General features: G+C 31.4%; 1 protein-coding gene across 4 annotated transcripts in view; it reads right to left on the bottom strand.

Annotated features, from left to right (window-relative positions):
* Positions 1-17057, bottom strand: part of LOC124353056 (tachykinins) — a 169185-nt gene extending 152128 nt beyond the window's left edge. For 2 of the 4 annotated variants that reach the window (XM_046802864.1, XM_046802865.1), the window contains exon 1: positions 16962-17057. The gene's annotated coding sequence lies outside the window, so the exon portion shown is untranslated. The remainder of the gene's footprint in view (positions 1-16961) is intronic. The other 2 variants (XM_046802866.1, XM_046802863.1) reach the window with 2 other exon arrangements.
* Positions 17058-18038: the final 981 nt, after the last annotated feature.

The raw sequence follows: 18038 nt of genomic DNA, 5'->3' as shown, positions 1-18038 counted from the left end.
TATTCAGATATATGTTCAAAAATTTAATCAGTAAAGATTTATTTTCTTGGTAAACATCACCACGTTTAATAGGCTCGTTTTAAACGAAATATTTTAAAAGAAAATTGTTTTGGTTTCCTTTAAAAATGGAAATTTAAATTCTTTATACACACACACACACACACACACACACACACACACACACACACACACACACACACACACACACACACACACACACACACACACACACGCACACGGCGTAATATAATAACAATAAAAAAGTAGAAATTGTTAGGTTTTCGTATTTTTCCCAATCCAAAACCTAAGTAAGGGATGCATGGGAGAACAAGTGTGCTGTTCTTAAGTCATTAAATTACTCCTGAGCATTTTTTACAATCTGACTTGAGAATTTTCTAGCCAAATAACTGTTAATTAATTTTTATGAAACACAATAGCTTTTTAATAGTGTATGTGATGGAAAATCGCTTATAGTGAACTTTATAAGACAAATCTTTCAGATGAATGATTTATGAAAGATTTCAATTTGCACTAATCCCTCTCCAGAGGATTATCGGTGAGCGCGGGCGTGCATTTTTATCATGTATCCCAATAAGAAAAGATCATTAACAATTAGTATTAATAACGCTAGCAGTCCCTAATTGAGCTTTGATTGTTTCACGACAAGGCTTGCCAATAACTGCGCTCACTGGGTATTACAAACACTTCCCTAACTAATTACTTTCAACTTCATAAATAATTAAAATTAATTTTCAACCTTTTGCTCACTGACGTTTTCCCCACCACTTTATAGTTTTTTGGATTTCAACAGAGAACAAATTTGACTGTGCGCTCATTTAAAATTGTGGGTATTATCCAAAAATTCATTTTTTGAAAATTGTTTAAAATTGTTAATCTAATAATTTCTAGAACAAATGATGTGAAATAATTTGACAACTAAGACAACCTACAATTTACTACCGATAACAGGTCTAGATCATACATATTTTTACTCAATTTACAAAGATTGTTCAAGACGACTGTATATTTTATCTTAATATTAAAGATCAATTTCCATTTTAAAAATGTTAACTTCAATTTCACTGTGTAGCTTTATAAAAAAGCCATGTGGCGGTGAAAATTAAATTTTGGCTCCAGTGAATGTACATGTAGTGTAACTCTTAAGGTATAAAAAGAATACAGCAACTAAAAAAGTGAACGAGACGCTCTTTTACCAAACGCCCTATAAGACGTATGCCTGGCCTGAGAACTGAGTTGTGACTCTTCTTCTAATGAATGTAAAGATAGGCTTAAAGCGAAACTATACTGGAAGAAGGCCCTGGCTGGAAAGATCAGGTGGAGTCCGTTAGCACCGAATCCACCAGGGCCAGGGTCGAATAGTAAAATTGTCCGATAACACCGAAAATCACACGTTCGTACAGCTCCGAATGATTTGAGGTTCAGAGAGGATTGAAAATTCTCCATTATTAAGTGCTATCGGACTAAGGCATTAAAAATACGAGGCGATTCTACTTTTCGGAATCTAAGAGGATTTGGAGTTGGCGGATTGTCTCAATATTTGGTCCTGGCGGACTTAAATGTCCTTTAAATTATAAAACTAAAGATTCAAAAAGAGCTGAATAAATTTGGAGGTCACGGACAGATGCAGAAGCCTTTCAATGTTAATGGAAAAATAATAGAATTTAGCGGTATTATAGGAAAGTTTAAAGTAGAATCTTCAACTTTCCACGAAAGCCGAATTCATACCAGTCCGCTAGGCCCGAATCAGCTTCAGTCCGTCAACATCGAAGACAGCCCATTCTTTCCCAAATACGAACCGTAAGGGTGGGGAGTCATGGGGAGCCGATGGCTGCTCGGCATAATTATTCATTCGGGTTATGGGAATGTGTGTTATTGGTGCTATCGGACTTCATTTTAGGGGTTACCGGACTAAAACAGATTTTTTGACCTGACAGATTGGGTCCTGTCGGACCCACCCGAAAGATTACATCATATTAACTAAACAACTCGCATTTTGGTTTTTGAAGACTTCCAGGCGTTAAAAATTCAGAAGATTTATGACGATAGGAATTAGGAATTAGGAAATTTTAAAACTGTTTGTAAATATTTAATTGGAATATCAGTCAAATCACATAATATATATACTTTTACAAATTAAGCATTTTATGTAATACAATTTTTCCTGTAATAATTAAAAACTCTCTCTCAAAAGTTATAAGTGTTATAGTGAATGCGATATGAACATTTGTTCAAGACGATGGCTCCTCCGACGCTTGATTCAACTAGAACGATTTTTTTATCAAGCACTTCTCTCTAACCTTTTTGAATCTATATTGCTGCTGTATTTGTGGATGATGTTCTTTTAGAGCGAAATGGATCCACTAAATTCTTGGGGATGTACATTGATCGAGGTCTGACCTGGGACGATTACGTTGACAACATGTGCCAGAGTTACTTCCGAAGTGTAGCAAAATAATATTCCCCGAAGTCTTAAAGACGGCGCATTTTGGTCTCATATGCCCGTATTTTGCGTATGGATATGGGGGACTGTGCTAAACACAAGATGGAATGCGTTTCCAAGCTTAAAAAAAGGCGATTGGAATTATTGCAAAGTTGAATTACAGAGAGTTGTGTAGGGATTCTTTGAGGGAGTTTGGTTTGTTGACATTGCCCTCTATATATATATATATATATATATTTGATGTGGTCCTTTACTGACAATAGAAGTGCACTTTAATTCGAGACAGGGAATTTCATCAGTATGGAACTAGAGGCAGGGGAAACTTTAGACTCCATAGGCATAGATTGACGGTATCTCAGTAGTTTAATCAACAAGCTCCCAGAAAGTGTGTGAAAAATGCAAATAATCAAAACAAATTCTAAACTCGTCTCAAATGCCTATTGGCGTCATTTTATTCGCTAAAAAGTTTATGATGAGTCGTTGGGATATATATATATATATCTGAAAGTACCAAATTTAAAAGCTGGCTCCAAGGACAGTGAGATTTGGCGTGAATGAGTGAAATATACATCTGCCTATGCGTGAACGTGTGGAGTATTTGGTGTTTGAATATCCCTATATCAACGACGCTTTTATATGTTCATTAAATCTAATTTGGAAAGGATCGGCCGGTTTGTCCAATATAATGGTTTTTGACAATCATTGCAAAGATAGATTTAACAACATATAAAAGCATTGAAGATATCATCAAATTCAAAATATGATGACCATTTAAATTACACCGGCCATACATACACAAACATCGAAAACAATCTTTGAAATTTTGTACACATGCAAAAAACGTCACCTATGAAATGAAAAATGCCTTTAGGCCTTTAGAGGCGGAGTTAGGGCTATTAAGACCTCTCAACACTCAACTTCACATTGTATACAGAACGTTTATAGTAGTTTAATACAATTGTGGTAAATTATTAACTTATTCTTTACATAATTCAACCTATTGTGAAATTTATAACATTTTTAAATTTACAAAAGTGCCAAAATTAATCCTAGTGTATTATTAAATGACAAAGATTTTCTAGTAAAGAAAATTTAATAGACTTTTAAACTATATAAACTGATCACATATAAAGTTAAATACAAAAGTTTATAGCCACCAAGGTAGTTAAAAATATGAAAACTTGGTTTCAATTATTTATTTACTTCATCAACCCTAACTTTCAAGTAGCTGATGATAGATTCTTTGAATCCGAAATGTATATTGTACAAATTAAATCTACAAAAGGTTTATTATTGTTTTCTATTATTATTATGGATATTTTCCTAGTGTTATATGCTTTTTTATGTCTATAAAAAACAATATATTACGTGGATTTGTGTTTTCTTTTGACCCAGTGAGTGTTAATGAAGAGGATTGCCTAATGAGCACATGGCGTGTGCTGTGAAACCTCCAAGTAATGTCTTCAGTAATAAGGAAACAATGCAGTAATTGTTGCGTAATAATTCTGCTCGCATGAGAGTGAAATAACTGAGTTGTAAACTTGTTCTAATGATCTAAGTTATTGTTATGTTACATCTTGTACAACCCAAAAGTAATTTGCGTTGATTGAATTGGGTACTTAAATTGTTATTTTATTAATGTAAACTTAACGTGATGTATTATTATTGTGTATTTCGAGTAAGAAAAGTAAGATATATGATAGGTTATAATCAGTAAAATTGATTGATAACGTGAACTTTTCGAATCGAATTTTCCTTGGAAATACGCTGTTTTAGTTAGTCTGTTCACACGTTATTGACAAATACACTGAACTTTGAACAAAAAAGACAACTGTTGATTTCGGTGATTGTAGTTTCAAAGAAAAAAATAAGGTTCCATAAAAACTGATGGAACATTGTTATATCAGTTAAATTCATTCAATTATTTGTAACTGAATGTACAGGTACGTACAATTGTAATGTACCTATTAAATTATTACATTCTTCATTACATTTATATATCTTTAAAATTTTGCCGTTTGCTAAAGCATTAATTTACATTTACTGCATTCAAAATTAAAACAAGATCTACGTATTCATTATTAGGAAACATTCTACTAAATTAAAAGTTTATTTTAAAATCAAAAGCCACTTTTGTAATATGTTTAAAACATAAAATACACAGCATTAAGCTGATACATCACTAAAAATATAAATGTGCATGAGTATATTTTGAAAAATTAGAGCAAAAGTTGTATTGGTAAATTTAAAAGAAAAAGGCTCCTACGGAAATAATTTGTAATCACTAAAATATTTCAAATTCTTAAAAGATTAAATAATCTAGATTATGTATTGATATCTCATGTATTGCAGTTGCGGTAAAGAATTGTTTAGTCAACATTTTTTAAAGAAACGATGGAAAATCACTTAAATTAACAGTAATTATATTAAGGATGTCGCCCTTATAAATTATTGTGTATAGTAACTGACAGTTTGATTAACTAAAAATATTTTTTCAGATAGTTAGAATCAAATTCAAACTTCTAAATTAATGCCAACTTAAATTTGTCATCTATTGAAACCCAAAGAATTGTTAAATATAGCGAAAGAAAATTAATGAAAGCAATAAAGTTGAAAAATGTTATTCATTGTAAAAATGTTTGCTGCAACCACTGATCTCAATAATTGTTAAACCTTGTCGTTTAACAATTAAAGACCAATTAGGGACTTTAAGAAGTTGAAATGTTTCCCCCTGGCGTTTACTCTAAATTAATAATGTCCAATAATGCTTTTGGCTTTCTGTTATCAAGTGACCTAATTAGAGTGTTCACTCACCTTGTCGATAAAGTTCTAAGAAAAGTTTTTAGAAATATTATACCGATTGAACTGAAAAAATTGTCTTGTCGCGCCTTTTCCCATTTTTTTTTATATTTCGACAATTTAGAAAACAAAAAAAAGGAACATTAGGGAATTAATTTGCAGTTATTTATTTTGGAAACAGTCCGTAAACTAGATTCTCCAGGTTTTGGTGAGAAAAGTAATTAGTAAAAACTAATATAATCATATACTAAAATGATTATGAGTCTAATTACAACATCATTCTTCACTTCTACATCAATTATTCCACAGAAAAGTTTGAGAAAACTTTATTTCAAATTTTATTGTCACCTATATTACATTTAGCCCGTACGGAATATAACTTCGCATTTTATAAATGAATACCCCGTAGTGGTTTATTAATATTTTATTTGTTATTATCGTTTAGTGATACATAGAAAATCAGTAACACTACATTTCGAGATCTGCAATTTGATCTCTTCTTCAGGTCAGATTGAAGAAAAAGATCAGATTGCAGATCTCGAAAAGTAGTAGGCCTATTACTGAGTTTTCGTATCACTGAACGATGGCAAATGTCCGGAAAAAAATCCTGTTTCCTTCACAATCGTTCCATGGCCAAAAGCAAACTTCAAGCAAAGACTATTTTATTGCTATTGATATAAAGTGTTATTAAAGTGAATTTGAGTAATAGCAGCCACCCTAAACCATCCACCACAAATTGGACTTAGTTCATTTTTGTTCAAGCCTGTTAAACGAGATGCTGGAAACCAATATAATTACAGAATCAGTGGCTTAATATTTAAATTTATTTAAATATTTAATATATTCCTGATACAGAACTTTTAGGATTTTAAGATATAAGAAATCTGAACTGAAAGTAGAAATTTCTACCGTATAAGAAATGAATTTGTACTTTATTAAATTGTAAGAATGTTATTTTGTCTATAATGGCAGGAGCGTTTTAAGAGTTTATAGATGAGTTTCGCAAAATTAATTCAATAGAGTATATTTATAACTTTGAAGTTTGTTTTATACCATGAGAGGATTTTGAAGGATACAGAATTTTTCCATACATTTACCGTCTTTTAGTGATAAAAACATCAGTAACACTACGTTTCGAGAGCTGCAATCTGATCTCTACTTCTGGTAAATAACTAATCTAAAACATAATTAAAATCTAGATAAAAATAAACAAATCATACCAAAGCGTTGTGACACGCATAAGTCAAGAATCCAAGAAAGTCAACAACCATATTGTGTGTCAACACTACTAAATTTTTGACTCTTCATAGAACGTTACATATTTACGGATCCATTTTTGAATATCTTATTGAACAGTTACAAATATAAATTTAAAAATCGTTTCGAATCTAAATACGTATTCAAAGTAGGGATTGGAGGAGTTTAATACAAACTTAAAACCTAACTCATTACAACACCGTTGTTTGTACAGTACAATTAAACACAAATTAGGGAACCTTTGAGCTAACCAATCATTAACTGAATGAAACCAGACCTAAAATTGTAGTAAAATTAATTATATTACGTTTTAGAATTATACGTGATAAAATCTTACATTTAACTAATCAGGTGAAAACTAAGTAACGTAACCGTATAATGATTCCATGAATTAATAAAAGAATTAAGTAATCACATATCATGCATTAATTATGAGTAATAACGGGAAGGGTTAAATCGTTAAGAATATTAAGTTCAGCTCCAGTTCACATTCTACTTAGTGCAGCGTCTGAAGTTTAAAAAGCTGTGACAGACTTGACTCCTGGAATGTGGAATCAACATCCATTTGAAGAGATCCGAAAACAGTCGGTGATGAAAGAGCTCAAAACGAACTCTTTACATCGTTTCAACATCAGATACACCTAGACTACAATCAAATTTAATCCAGATGATCCAGACTATCCTATCCTGAAGTCTGGATAGGATTTAAACCTATCCAGACTTCAGGAGTCAAGTCTGTCATAGGTTTAAACTTCAAATGTTACACTAAGTGAAAGGTGAAATGGCGCAGAACTTAACTACGTACCTATTAATTATCTAATTTTTTTAGTAATTATCATTACATGATTAATGACTGTGAGAGGGGTTTGTGAAAATTAAACATGTTTTTCTTTTAATAAAACAAAAACTAATTTCTGTAGCTATATCAGGATTTAAATATACATTTAGTGTTTACAAATATTATTCTAACCCAACAAAATAGTGTTTTAGAACTTTGAGTTTTGAAATACGTAAAGCAATTTATTTACTAAGTGAAACATTTGGTTCAGGATTAGCAGACTGGTTAAGCCCTCGTCAAAGTAAACTGATTTGTCAAAGTAGATTAATCAGCACCAACTGAAAACATCTGCGAATAACTAAAAGTAACAACAAGTCCTAGTACTGTGAACCACATTTCTCACTCAGCCCTTAGACGATTATAGTAAATTATAACTATATCATTATTCTTACTGAATAGAGATTATGAACTATATAGATTAAAACTCATGAATTCACGGAACATTATATGACTGTCTCAAAAAATTAGAGGGTCCAACGGAAAAGATCATACATTTATTTTATTTACTTTGTTTATTCTCTGTAATATTTCTTTAATTTATATAAAAGACCTGGTATAAAGTATTCCTGCTAAAGAAACATTCGTTTTTAAATTTAGCCCAAAAGTTTCACTATAGTTTTTTTTATAGTAAAGCTCATTATAACAGATAACTTAAAAGGTTGGGAAACAATTATATTTACAAGGAGTACGCCACACCCACGTAAAATCTACATGTATTACTGCGTAAAATGTTGAAATATTTATGATTGTACTCAATCTAATTAGCAATTTATTTACCCTGCGATTTTCTCTTCGCAACCATGGCTACCCAGAAGAACAATGTAAAAATCAAGGAAACAGGATTTTCCGGGCATTTGCCATCGTTCAGTAATACAACAAAATCAGTAACGTTTCGAGATTTTCAATCTGATCTCTTCATCAGGAAAATAACTAACCTAAAACATAATTAAAATCTAGGTTAAACTATACAAATCATACTATAGCGTTGTGACACGTATTACGTCAGGAATCACAACTACCATACTGTGTGTAATTCCATGCACACTAACTCTAAAACATGCTCTTAATAAAAACTAAACACTAATTACTAAAACTAAACTACAAAACTCAGTCTATTTGGTTGGCCGGTAAGTGCATACCTATTGTGACCTGTATTCTGTAGTTTACACAAACTCTAGTGTGCTGGGAATGACACACAACATGGCTGTTGTGGTTCCTGATTTTTGCGTGTCACAACGCTCTGGTATGTTTGTTTACTTTATCATAGGTTGTAGTTATGCATAAGTTTAGTCATTTACCTGAAGAAGAGATGAGATTACAGATTTCTAAACGTACTTTTAATGATTTTATTGTATTACTGAACAATGGCAAATGTCCGAAAAAATCCTGTTTCCTTCATAATCCTTCCATTGTCAAAAACAAACTTAATAAAAGAATGTAAAAGTGTTTACTAACGCTCAATAAAATGCTACGGAGTTACATGTACTATACAGAGGATCCTCAATGTTGCCAATAGAAATTAAGTTTGCTGAAAACTTTAAATTTTATAGTTCATTTCGTTTTCGAGATTTTTATATATGTAGACAGACAGACTGGCAGAAATGAAATTTTTGAGCCCCTCGAGTGATAGAATTCGCTAATGCTCAGCCTAAAAATTGAGTTGTATAATACATTTATTGGTATCAAACACCAGAGAGTGATAGTGTACATGCCAGTATTGTAAGTACATTTTTGAAATCCTTCTAACTATTAAACCTCATTAATATTGTTTATGCAAATCAAATTTGCATTATAATTATGGTTTTCTTATTATTTTATAACGTGCAATATATCATAATTTAAAAAATGAAGATTTCACTTTATTTTTCCTAATTTAATGTTTAATTTATGTCAACAAGATATGAATGTATTAAAACTCCAACATAGTCTTTAGATATCAACATTTTATTAAAAAATATTAAAATAGCATTTACCCTATAAAAAAGGTGTTAGAGAGATAAATTAAATACTCATTCATCTTTATTATTTTCAAATCGGACTGAAAACGGACTGAAAACCTCATTTATCTGATCCATCGTCACGGGCATCTGTCCCCCCTGTCTCTCTCTCTTTCTCTTTTTTTTCAGTGGACAATCTATGAATTACAAGTTAGTAGCCTTCAAGATTGAATTTACCAGATTGATTTATCAGTGTAGCTTTCAAAATGTCCATAATTCAATTAAATTCAAATATCTTGTACTGCCGTAATAATTTTAGTATTTAGTATATATATATATATATATATATATATATATATATATATATATATGTATTAGTATTAAAAGCGAGGCGTTTAATATTAAACCACAATGTAATGCTCATACACACAAATTTTGCACTAATTAATTCCAGTTACTCACCAATTTTCACCATCTTCAAAGCCAAAGACAGTTTTCGAAATGAGTGGTCTTTAATTTTATGCTAAAAGCTCGTTGTCAATTAAAAATGCCATTGATGCAAAAAAAGCATTTAAGGCGGGATATTTAACGCCTTAATAATAATAGATCTTCACTCTAATCTTTCTGTGCATTTTCTCAGCTATTTTTTTAATTGACAACGTATCAAACATTATTGTATAATATAATATTATGCAGTATAAATGAGCATTATATTAACTTTAGATTTTTTAAATTTTGTTTTTTTTTGTGGTTTTTGACTTTCAACTATTATTTAACTAGCCGATGATGTATATATCAACTACGGGGCTAGCGGTGATTTTAGGTTTTGTGATCAAGTTCGGTGAAGTCATGTTACGTAAATGCTACCATGAGAACCGAACTGCAATAGACGGATTGTGTATATAAAGTCTACTTACAAATGTGTGTGTATGTTATTTGTTTGAGACAGTAATGTTTGAAGAGACTGAACGTTTATTACGACTGTTATTCAGAATTCTATTGGGAATGTAAACTAAGTATGGACATTGAATAGTTTGGGTGAGTAGTTAGTTTAAAAAACCTTGTCTAAAATACACAGCCATCAAATATTAAACACAATCTTTTTCGCAACAACTCACTCCGATAAAGATAAAACGCTTTAACGCACATGTATTGACACATTACGATGAGAACGAAGCCTGGTGTAAGTGACTTGGTACTAAACGTAAAACTGAACATTTGTGTGTATAAGTTTGTAAATCCAAAAACCGCTCGCCACCTTTAACAAATCATTTTTTACGTCTTGTATAATATTTACAACTATTTTTAATTTGTATAATATTTCATTTCATTGTTTATAATAATTTGATTTGTATTTGTGTTCCCTGTCTGATTCTTGATAAGCTGGGGCTGAGTTACACCATCGGCCAAGACGTAGAATCAGGTGATTGCTCCCCATTGGTCAAGACAATTTAATCCTGAGATCACTTGACATGGCCTGATCAGTCGGCATAGTGTCTCCTGTGCGCTGCCCGGCCCCAGTTGTCTAAAATGAGACCTGGTGTGCGGAGTGCCTCTCTGGTTTCTTTTGCCCGGATGTAAAGTTAAATATATTGAATAACATTGTGTGAATCGTTTTAAATCACAGTTTAGTGCACAGCCTTTTAAAGATGAAGGTACGGGGGTCATCTCAAGTCGCCCCCTTGAAAACACCATTAGATTTTATGGAGACCGTTAGGCCCTGGGCAGATGTGGATTCCCCTGTGACCACTTAACCCTACGATGCCAGTTCCTCTTGCTGTGAACCGTTTATGTATCCTCTGTGATTTCGCCTGCAAGTGTACATAGATATCTGTGCCGACCACGAGATGCCTTTTCGAGTATACGATGTGACGAAGCAGTATTGTGCGAGCGACGTTGGTGAGAAATATTGTTCCATAATAGCTTTTTTCAGTCTCCTGTTGACCTTCCCAACCACGACTGTTTGTTTTCTTTAAAGAAAAAAATAATATAATTAACTCTTTATTGTTGTTTCTATTGACTCGAACTGTCCTAAATGTCTTAAAACAAATTCCAAACAAAAAATCGATTACATCACCATAAGGAATTCGATATTGGATTGCATTTATGTTTATACAATATAACCCTGAAGTCCCTTGCTTTTGCCGTGTTATACAGGTAAGAATATTCAAGTCGTTAAACGTTATGAAGTAACAAAAGGAGAAAATTATGACTGGATTGAAATAGTTAAAAATTGCTTTGGTATGCTTTGCTACCATATGCTTGGTATGGTTTGCTATGCATGCTACCCATTATTGTTTGATGCTTATTCTGCTTATTAAACGTTTAATTCATAAAAATAAAATCTTAAACCATTATTTGTCTTATAGAACTAATGTTAAAAATAAATAGTTACTCCCTTGATGGAGGGATTTAAAAAGAATAATGACTCAAAACCTCATTTCAAAGCAAACAATATTCAATAAGTTAAGTAGGAAAGAAATTAAGTTTTGTATTCATCGCATAGAAAATGCATTTTTGGAATAAAATGCTATTTTTCGGCTATTTTTCAGTTATAGAACAATAATACAAATAGACAAGATCTAAACAAAATAAGGTCTTTTTGTCGTTTCACTCCTTTTCCATTTTTCTAAATGTTGTCTATGCAATGTCGAAGCTCTAAAAGTTAGAAAACTATATTAATTGAACTGCTATTTTTACTTTGTAGAAAAGAAAATCTATAGTACAGGTTAGCTGTTGTACATTATGTACTATCAAGTTGGTCAACCTGGTATCCTGTGGTCTAATCCAGATGCTTAGTTGAATCCCAGATGCAAAATGAATAGTTGAATCCCATAAATTGTCAACTACCCGAAATGGCCATCATGAAATTTAATCCTGCCATTGCCCACCAGTCTATATCGAACTCTTCGTGCGAAAGGCCTTGAAAGAAAACTCCTCTTCTCTACTCAAGAAGACCTATTGATTTTGTTGATATTGAGTTTAGCTAAGTTCATCTTCCGCTTAGCGCAGTGTTTCAAATCTGTCACAGACTTGAATCCTCGAATCTGGAGTCCACGTCCGTACGATTTCCGTCGCATATTATTTTTATTTCTTCATATGGATGTGGACTCTAAATTCCATGAGTTATGTCTGTTACCGTCAGATTTGAGACGCTGCACTGGGAAAAAGATTAAGTGAATCTAAATTCAAAACTCGCATTGAAGTTTATACTAACCTCCATATATGTGTTATGTGTATTGAATTTGTATATATATAAGGTCAGAATAAATGTAAAAATTAAAATTCTAAAACTTTAATTACTGTGATATAGGTAACCATGGCGGAACAAATAAATTTCAGAATAAAACTTTCAGTAACAAACTGAGTAAAAGCATATGAAATTATCATACGCTGTTGTATTGTTTGGTAAGACTTCCGTTACGTCGAATTCTGCAATCTACGTTGTGTGACACTTATAGAATTAATGGGGTTTCTTAGTATAGATCGTTTAACTAAGTGCTTGGCTAAAAAATGAAAAATAACGATGAATGAATGAATGAATGTTTATTGTCATATTACATCTTACAAGATCCAGCTATGCTGGTAAGACAGATGACATAGTCAGAAATTTCCCTTTTTTCGGTCTCCCATCGTTAGTACTAATAGATTTAACAAGATTCTAGATAAAATGATTTGCTAACAAATAAATAAGCTCTATTATAAATAACAGTATTAATATTTTCAGCTATGAATAAATTAACTATAAACTAATTAACAGTATTAAAACCTATGTCAAACATTTATTTTGTAAAGCATTCCTGAGTCAGATAACATTAAAATTGTAGTACACACCATAATGTAATAACAATCATTCATTAACCTAATTAACAAATAAAACAATAAAATTAGTTAAATAATTAACAAATAAAACAATACATTACTAAAACAATTAACAAATAAAACAATAAAATTAGTAAAACAATAAAATTAATAAAACCATGAATAAATCAAACAATAAAATTGGTAACAATATAACAATATTCAAATAACAAAATGGAGATCAATTATTGAATTTTGTATTATATTAAATTAAGTTTCTTAGGAGAAAACAATCTTCATAACTAAATTATTATGTTTTTGTCATTTAGAAATTCGGAAATCTTGTAGTAAGCCTTTTTGACAAACATACTTTTTATTCTATCTAAGAATTCAACTTGTGGCATTTGTTTGAAATTGTTAGGCAGTTTGTTGTAAAGTTTAATACCCATATAATACAAACTTTTTTCAAATATGGCTGTGGTGTGTACAGGATATATTAACAAATTGGTATTTCTAGTATTGTGTTGATGAATAGTTTTTTCTTTAGAAAACCAGTTCAAATTTTGATGAACTTGACTCAGTACATTTGATGATAATAATGATGTATTTTTTTCCCTTTCTACATAATTAATCCGTACAGGCCTGAAGAGCATTGTGTATGGGTATCTTGCGTATGTACAACCATGTATAAAAATACCCCTATTAATCGGAATATGTTTTATGTAAGGTAAATCCCAAACAAAAGGCAATAACTCTTTAATTAATTAAAGCACTAAAACGCTGTGAATTCAATTTCATGTGTATTATTGTGTTTATCGAAACTAAAATGATATTTATTTAATACTTAAAACATATATATCTTTCAGCCGTATTTGGATAAATTATGATTAAAAATTTGAACTGTGTGAAAAATAAAACGCCATTAAAATTGATCGTAGTAAATACTAATGAAATCTGAGTTGTGGTAAAAATGTAGACGCTGTTTATCGTGCAAGTCCATTTCTGACGTGTACGCCTTGACGCATTGTCTACACGATAAAACTTGTGATTTGAGCCCGATTGAAGTAGAGTGCGCGTGTTTGCACGCGACAGCCACACGCGCGCCAACATAGCTGTGACCACGTTTTGACACCAATCATTATTTTCTTTAATAACTGTACCATTCAGAGCTTACAGGGTGACATAAGACAAGATTTGGACATTCATTACAACCCAGAATCTTCTTATGAACATTGAGGTATTCCCTTGGATCCGTGATGGTATCTAGATCGAAATCTTTTATATATTATATGTTTGTATGTCCTTTATAAAATTGTGAACTATTTGACCGATCATTATGGAAATTTTTATGTACACGTATTTTACGTATCTATGGAAAAGGTTTATATGCTATGCGCCTATTAATGTAACTCACCACCTGGTGGCACCGCAAAAGATAAAAGTTTTCAAAGCACCTTATAAACTGCAATTACGAGACAGTTATGTATATTAAATAGCATAACACTATTTGAAGGCGCTACGTTATGATGTATATTTGTCTTTAAGATAAGTTTATGGTTGAACTTAAAGCTTGAGTGTTAAACCACTTTATAATAAAGCACATGTACATGTACATTGGCTATACATATACACCAATTTTCTTGATCGTGGCAACAAGACAAACTCTACATTGCCGTTAGAAATATGATTCACTTAAACCAGAAGTGGTCATACACAGGTAAAACTTACGAAAAGCGTGCGAAGCCGCATACAGTTAGTATTATATAAAAATGGAATGAAGAGTGTTAGTATCACTAAAACTCGAGAACGACTGGATGGATTTGGATAATTTAGGTTTTGAAATATTTATAGAAGTACTAGAAAGGATTTAAAAGGTGAGAAAAATTGGAAAAGTGTCAGAGTATTTAATAACATAATGTTTACGAGACCATATCCAAAGTTGACTGGCCATAAACAGCTGTTGACACTGTCAGCTGAAGTTCACCAAAGTGATTTGAATTTAAATTTTGGAAAATATCCAAAAATCGTATAGTGCTTTGATCGGTTGTGTTATACAGAGTGCAAAGACAAAGTTAATATCAATTTTTGTTTTAGATTGCACCAATCACGAATAAGCCATCTAATGCATTGAAAATAATATTTAAACGGTGTTTAAAAACCCACCTTGATGAAGAAGGTTGTGAATGTTTTACACATAAGGTTATCGAAACTGGTTGTCTCCCTTATAAATTGTACTGCAGTTAAAGGAAAAGCAATGGGATGGCGCACTCTTCCCCTTATATCAAAAGCAGAATACAAGCGACAGAAATAGATGCGTCTTCACTAAAGTAGTCTGTTTAAGCTTACGTAAGCACATATTTTCTTGAAGTGAATGAATTCAACCGTTTGTATCTGACTCTTTTGGACCGCAGTAACTTTTCAGTCGTACTTAAGTTATATATTTTCTTTGTCTGAATAAAAAGCAAACTATCACTATAGCACATGAAAAATCTAAGACACATTTTAATCGAAGTTGGTTTTTGTTAGAATATATTTTCTTGATCGGGACAAAATTAAACTCAAATATGGCGCTTAAAATACCGTAGCTAGAAAATTAATCCAAACGGTAGGAAGTTGACAATTTTTGACAAAATTTACTTTTTGATATTTATAGAAATATATTTATATGTGCAACAATACCTAAAAAAACACCATTAAAATTGTATTTTCGTTTTAAATCTCTCATACATGTATACTGAAATAATATATACTGAATTATCTACTTATTTTTTAACTTGAAGGGCTCCATCATATTACGTCATAAAAGCTTTCACCAAGAAAGCAGACCTTGGATTTTGAAAATTGCGTGTGTAACTGCTAGTTGATAATGCAAGTAATTGGAAACGTTTACTTCCAAAAAATATTTCAAAATTCAATATTTGACTGTTTTCAAACTGTGTATTAATGAAATAGTACATATTATAGCAAGCGTGCTTTGGTTTTGTTCTAATTAGTTTCGTTGCTTTGTTTTTGTTTTTATTTTATAAAAGATTCACTTTCGTAACATACTAAATCAATGTTTAAATCACAAAACTGTACATTGTATAATGCAAATTTTGATTAGAAAAACATAACCTTCAGAAATTTGTCTCTGTGACTTTATAAATTTTACCCTAAGTTCATTAAAATTAACATAACGCAAGGTTGACCTTCATACATAAAGCAAAACGAAAAAACAAAGAATACCAGGAGCCACCCTTTAACGCTTCACATATTTATCCACGCTCTCAGGCCTCGATTGATTTTTTGCTATTGTAAATTAAACAAACTAAAACATAACTGAACAACGTTTGCTTATTTAAATGTCTTGAAATAGTTCTTGTTGCTTTGGTACACGTTTTTTAAACCGTGCGTATGTATTTTTATTAATTTATGTGAGATCTTATTTAACGATGTTTTAGGGAAATTAAATGAAAAGTCTTTACCTTTTAGGCAAAGATAGGGATATGCTAGCCTTTCTTCTGTTCAACTCAGATTTGATATGTATAAAACTATTTAGTTAGGCGCCCGTATTTATAATCACCTGATCAATTATTATTAAAGATTCTACTAGGTATTTAAATTGATGAAAGCAGCATTAAAACGTGACGATCAAGTCCACCTTCCCAACAACTGGGAAAGGGTTGCAGCTGTATAACTAAGAGGTCACGGCTTCCAACCCTTGTAAAAATAGCTATAAATGTACACAATTAACTATTGTGTTTGGTTTGCAATTTAGATCTCTAACTGAAACATGCCGTCATAATTTGAGTAATCCCTTTGAAAAACTCCTAAAGCGTGATAATTTACATTATGCCAATAAATATGACGAAATGGTTGAGTGATTTACCTGATATAGTCTCTCAGCTAAGGAATGACTCAGCTACAACCACAGCTACACTCTCACACTCACAAGCTAGGAGATAAGTTAACCGCCCGGCCGTTATATTCAGGTGGGGCGGTACCGCCGATAATTGACAAATCGTGTCCCATATGGCACGCTTGTTCGACAACACCGCCTTTATCTGAGGAAACAAGCAGTTCGTAATTAATAGAGAAGAGCTTCATGGAACCGTGGCGACAGACTGCAGAGTCGGAGGGTGATTCAAGTCTTACATCAGAATTCGCAGGAGGGAACGAAACCGAGTCGAATTTCATAATCCACAAACACAGAAAGAATAAAATAAATATGTCCATAAGTAAAACTATAGTCATATATCCATTTCTTTAAAAAATCTGGGGAAAATTATTTGCATTTTCTTAAAACAAGATGAGAACAAAAAATAATTTAAATAAGGAAGAAAAAAAAACTTATACAATTATGATTTACAATAAAATCAACAATATTTTCTTGAAATATCAATAAAATACTATTTAAAGTTGAATTATGAAATAACCATGAAAAATGCAAACTAAGCATAAAAATACAAAAATATTTATTACATTAAATATTAACAATAAACTAGAACAAAATTAAACAAATGAATACTACATAAATACAAAGAAAAAGTTGAATATTCATAGATTTACAATACATGCAACAATATTTTACTTCAATGTATTTAACTTCAATTCTTCAATAGTATTTGAAGTTGAATGGTAACATAAACGTGACAAAAACAAGCAAAACAATATAAACCTGAACATATGCAAATAAATTAAAATCAACAACAAATATTTCTATTTGAAACTAACGAAATGTTTACCTTTGATTGGAGCATACCCACTGCAACATAAGACCCGAGCGTACTAAAATTACTTTAAATATTGCCCCATATTGTTTCTTACTTTGTAGGTATAATGACAAATTTAAAAACATTTCAAACCTTTACATATATTGCCCTACAGTTGTATGGCATGTCTAGTTTTAATGGAACTAGCTACACACAAACAAATATTTTTGATTTTTGAAAAATATCTATATCTT

Source organism: Homalodisca vitripennis, chromosome 1 (genome assembly GCF_021130785.1).
Source record: "Homalodisca vitripennis isolate AUS2020 chromosome 1, UT_GWSS_2.1, whole genome shotgun sequence".
Classification (NCBI taxonomy): domain Eukaryota; kingdom Metazoa; phylum Arthropoda; class Insecta; order Hemiptera; family Cicadellidae; genus Homalodisca; species Homalodisca vitripennis.
Note: the sequence above shows the minus strand (reverse complement) of the source record. Positions and strands in the feature narration are given on the sequence as shown.